Source organism: Parasteatoda tepidariorum, chromosome 1, assembly GCF_982258835.1.
Source record: "Parasteatoda tepidariorum strain Cologne lab strain chromosome 1, Ptep-v5.0, whole genome shotgun sequence".
NCBI lineage: Eukaryota > Metazoa > Arthropoda > Arachnida > Araneae > Theridiidae > Parasteatoda > Parasteatoda tepidariorum.
The window spans coordinates 38,470,247-38,476,296 of NC_141755.1; positions in this window are offsets into that span (position 1 = coordinate 38,470,247).

Here is a 6,050-nt window from a genome sequence, read left to right on the forward strand (position 1 = left end):
GTCAAGACCCAACTAATCTTCTCACATTCGGTTTTTCTTCGCTTAATGGATTAGTATTTCTTTTTGTTTAGGTTAATACTTCCTCGTCGTGTTTGAAAGTTGTTTTCTGCGACGAAGGAAAACCGATGCCGCCATAAAAAGAATTTTACGATAGGATTAGAGTTTCTGAGAACTTTAAGGCTGGTCTCTTTTTCTCTATATATATTTAGGTCTTAGAAAACTCCACATTTATATTTTCCCATATGTGATCGGTAAAATTTAGCTTTTAAGTATATATATATACAATAAAGTATTTTGAGAGTTGTTTGAATTGATCACATACTATTGACAGTAGAGTGCTGCAAGCTTGAGCCAATATCGAGCCTAAGTACCTTTTGATCTAATGATGGGATTTTCACCCAACCGGAAAATGATCCAGGCCTTAACATAATATGTGCTATTTCAGACATAAAAATGCTCTATCAAAATAAAAAATATGAGATGCAGCCCTTAGTCTGGAAAATATGGCTCCAATATTCTAAACAGTAGAGCGTAAAATAATTTTAAAAATTATTTTTATTATTGATTCAGCGAAATAGCCTATTAATGATATTTTCTCATATTTATTAAACAACATCAGTCAAAATTGTAAATCAGTATTATATTTCAATTCTCTGATATCAGCCGTTCTGTGAAAGAATGAATCGGCATAGTAAGAAAATCTGTAAATCAATGAATAATAGTGAATAGATGAATCAATAAATGAGTGAATCAATGGATTAACGAATCTTTCCGAAAACGGAAGAGTTTGGAATGTCCTTAAATGGATGAATCAATATTTTTACTTTATAATCGTAAGGCATAATCCTGCCTAAATCGGGCTGCGAAGTGTGTGTGGCTGAAATCGTATTCTTGTTCTTTGTTGGCTGAACTTAAAAACAAGAAACTTATAACCTCTGCCTTAAATTCGCTTGGTTTCATCAGGCAGGCTTGGTGGCACTGGCAAGTGACTTAAGAACAAACGACAACTTTATAACCATCATCGCAAAGCCAAACCTATTTTTGATTTTACGACTGTTGATGTTCAACTCCGTAGCATTCTAATTTTGAACCCAATTCAGAAGACAAGGGAATTCCTGGGTCAAGTGTTGGGTGAAATTAGCCTTCGTGGGTGAATTTTCGAAGGAACCAACCCGCATTCGCGTTACATGGAGAGGAAAAACTTGAACACTTTCCAAGGACAACCTGGTGGCAAGAGGACTCTCACCCATGATCTGTATGCAACTGAGGATATATTACGTCAGCCCTGTGGGGGGTGTAACCCGGGTGCGAAATTCGTTTCAGCCAAAATTGGGATTCAGGCCAGGTCACCTCATTGGAAGGCAAGCGTTCTTTCCCCTGAGCCACTACAGCTCGCAAATCAGTAATGAGATATTAACGATTTAGCTAATCGGCAAAACAATAAATGGTAGAATTAGTTATTATTAAACTTTTATAAGCTTAATGACTATCACCAAAAAAAGTTTTACTTATTTTTTATTTTTCATATTTTGTTTCAAATTATCACATATTTGCTGGCAACTAAGGAACAGCTATTATTATCAATCGTTTTACCAGTTACAGTAATCACATAATAACCGTGAATTATCTTTCTCAATACCAATTGACAAATAGACAATATTAAATATTTCAAATAAAACTGATTAACCAATAAAGTGCTATGTCTTTGTTTCATTTATGTTTAACTTTATTAATGCTGCTCACATCACCAAATCTATCATATACAAATGTTCTATAATATATTTAATTCCAGTTCGTTAGTGTAAAGACTGAATTTCAAATGCACCATTGAAACTAATGATGATAAAATAATTACTTTACATGTGATAAGATAGAAATTGCTATATTATTTCCTAGATAATGATTCAATAAAATAGATATGACTAACTTCGATTTATTGCCATCATAGAACGAATTAATATTCTACTTAAAATCAAATAGATATTCGCACAATTAATCTGAGGAACGATTATGGAACGTTATATTTCAGATGAAAGATCAAAAATTCAACATAAAACTAATTTCAAAGACCTATTTCTTCGAATTAATTCATTATTTCATTTTGTCCAGTGAAGAGAAAATTCATTCGAAACAAAGGACACTTTTCGATTCCTCAGAGAAATTCTGAAACCTGAACATGTTCCAAACCCACATTTTTCAACATGAATATTAACCCTTGCTTAGATTTAATCACTTAAAAATCTTACTACCATCAATATCTGTACGATCGTAAAGGGGACTCTGCCTTATTGTCACATCGCTCACCTCATGACTATTTTATTGTTCTATTGTTTCTTATTTATTTTAAGTGTTATTTATTTCATTGCTTTAACACAAGTATCGTTTGAAAGTATATTTTGCTCCAAAACATATGGGTGAAAAAACTATAATCGAATGATTTTTCTCAATTATTTTTAAAAAAATTACAATTTTAATTTTTGGTTCCTTTAAATGATTATCGATTATTTATTTTTTTCTTGCCAAAGAAATTATTTAGTAATAATTCCCAAAATTAATTCCTAATAATGTTTTACAATGTTGTGTTTAATTGCATACTGGAAACAGTTTTGCACAAAGCTTATTATAGGACTAAATATAGCTTATTTACAGTTTCATAAGTGTAAACAAATTAATTATCTCAACTAAATATTTCAGTAAAATTAGTATTTAAGCTCATTTTCTTCCTGTGAAAAATTTTTACCATAAAAATGCCGTGTAAAAGTTAATATAATGGAATTATTTAATGATAAAGAGCTACTTTTTTTCAATTTTAAGCACTTAATTAGAACCAAAGAAAATTTAGAAGTCATGCAAAATAAATATTACCGGCTACTAGCTTTATTTACTTTAGGGTAGCCGTATCTTTTTTTTGTGGGGGGTGGGGGGCTGCTTTAGGGTAGCCATATGTTTTTTTGGCTAATAGCTTACTTTACGGTTGCCGTTTCTTTTTTTCGTTTCTTTTTGGCTACTAGCTTACTTTTTTTTTGAAAATAAATAGCCCGATAAATGATTTATAATTGTTTATCTATAACGATACAATATCTTATTATAAATGACCCACCTAGAATAAATAGCAGATCCGGCAACAACAACAAAAAGATTATGACAAAGTTGATTTTGTTATTTTACTGTTAATTTCATTATTACGCGCTTCGGAAAAAATAACGGAGCTGATTGGTGTTCCCATAGAACCAGACATATGACAAAGTTTACCAAATTCTGGTAGATACTTTTTTTTCAAAGGCCGGGATAGCCTGGTTGGTAGGGCACTGGGCTCATGCACAAGAGGTCATGGGTTCAATCCCCTCAGGCCAAAGACTGCCCGCGTAGTAAATGGTTACTGACACACGTTGAATTCGTCGAGTCACAAAGTCCTCCATGCTCCCATTACAAATCATACCTCTGGGGGTATTGGTAAAGGAGTTTCCTTCTCTTCTGGATTAGTTCGAAATTACAAGGCTACGGAATTGAACATTAGTAGTCGTAAACTTAAAAAATTGGGTCGACTGTTCAAAGACGGATATAAAATAAAACAACACAACACTAGGGCAGAGATAGCCTGGTCGGTAGGGCTGGTCAAAAACGGAGTGTAGATATATATATATATATATATATATATATATATATATATATATATATATATATATATATATATATGTATATATATGTGCTAATCCATATCATGCAAATCCGCGGCTAAAATTATCTGCAAAACAGGCAATTTATGTTTCTCTTTTCTATTTTATATTTTTTCTTAAATAAACATCTATCTTCTAAAACTATTTATGATCAATTTTTAAAATTATCCAGTTTATATTACCTTGCGCACATCCATTTCTGGCCCATCCTTGGTAACTAACAAATCAAAACTCAGAATAACAAATCACTTCAGCAGTGCAGTAAGAACGACACTTTGAAACCATCTTGTTACACTCAATTTGCGCTTTTGTTTTCATCTTTTGTTTTCATATTTTGTAATCTGGCAATCTTTCTGCGAAAGCATTTTTAAATCATTCTTGAAAAATATCCGTCCAAGTAAGTTGATCTGATTTTGCTGCTCGCTTTATAGTCCCCCCTTTGTAATGCTTTTTCTTTTTATTTTATTTTATTATCTGTTTTTACATGCTATTTTTACTTTTTGTGATCTATTTTATTTGTTGTTATTTTTATAAAAATATTTTTTGAGTGCTCCTCACACTATTGTATTAATATATTTAGCTTTGGCTTTATTGATACAATATCAGAAAGCACTCTGTTTTGCGGATATAATCGTGTGGACTGAAGAAAAGATTATATCTTTTTTTCCGGTTTTTTAATTAACATTTCTTTCTTTTTTTTAAATAAACTATTTGTTATTTTTTTACTTATTATTTCCCCCCCCCCCTTTTTTTCATATGTCTATTATTTTTCTTTGTTTTATTCTTCATTTTGAACGATTCGAATTTTGCAACCGGCTTGCGTAAATATCCTTAGTGGTATAATAACCGTGTAAGGCAAATGTGGGTTAGTTTCATCAAAAAGACCTCCACGAGGACAAATTTCTTCTAATATTTGATCCAGGAGTTCAATTGTCTTCTGGATTGCGTTCAAAATTACAAGGCTACGGAGTTGAACATTAGTAGTCATATACTCGAATTTGGGTCGGCTGTTCAACGACGGTTATAAAATATACCTTTTTCTCAGTGTACTATTTACTTTGCTTATTATACTATTTATTGCTTAATAAAACGGTATAAAAATAATGTGAAATATTATTCAGTATTATAAATATAGTTGAACACAGCTGAATTATTCTTAACTGTAAATCAATATGAATTGAGAAGTTAGACTTTTGTTTAAATTTTAAAGATTTTGTGCATACCGAGCTATAAACACACTGATGGATGGTATGAAAGAAAAATAAAAGAGTTCCGTTAAATATAAATTTGAGCTCAAAATAGAAGAATTGAAAGATTGAATTTCATACTTATGCATTTATCAAACATGTAAAAAAGTTTTATAAAATTTGTAGTGTTTAAATCCATCACTCCCTTTCAGCTTAAAAATTGTTTTTGAAAGTCTGCTTCGCAAAGATTTTTTTAACTTTAGTAAAGTCATAGTCACAAATCAATTTGTCTTTCCAGAGACGCGCTAGTCATAAATGTCGATTGCAGCATTTCACTTTAAGCATCAATCAAGTTGTGTAAGCAAAACTCTTTGGAAAAGTTTTGAACAATAGAAGTCTAAAAATGGTTTCTCTGAAAAACAATTTCCTGAATTATTCCATGAAAACTTCTGAGTTGAAAGATTGTTCAAATCTCATTACTTTTGATGAAGGTCATAAAAGAGAAGCATTTGAATACTTAAAATAATTTTAAACAGGTATTATCTGGGAACGTTTAAAAAGAACAATATAATATATGTAGTATAAAATATGTAATAAAATTTGATAAATGCAAATAAATTTGTTAATTTTTTACGGTATCTTAGGTCATGGCATAGAACACATTTATTTTTATAAATATACTTTTTCAGTTTTACATTATTTACTTTTTTCATCAGAAATGTCATTACCATACAGTAGAGTAATTTTCTCAGTATTTTTTTTACGAGCATGTATTAATCTTTGAACGTCATGTTAAATTTGATGCATTGAATTTTTATAAAATGTATTTTTTTTTATTTGCAAAGAAATCATTAACATAGTTTTACATAGATTAAAAAATGGATTATTTCAGTGTAATTAAAGCTGGATGAATTTTAAATTAGTTTTTCTAAGCAAATATTCTGACACTTAAGAATATTAGTTCTAGAAGGATTTTAATTAAAAAGTTTCGTGTAAACTTTTTTTTCAACAGACATTCCAACAAGTATTTTTTTTCATCAGAACACAAACTTTTGCTCACCGAGAAAATGAAACAGTAACTGTAGAAAGTAATGTAAAAAACACTTTTAATTAAAAGGCAAATATTCATTTTAACATACTTTTTCTATTTTCAGTGCGGAAAATCCATCATAGATTAATTCCGATA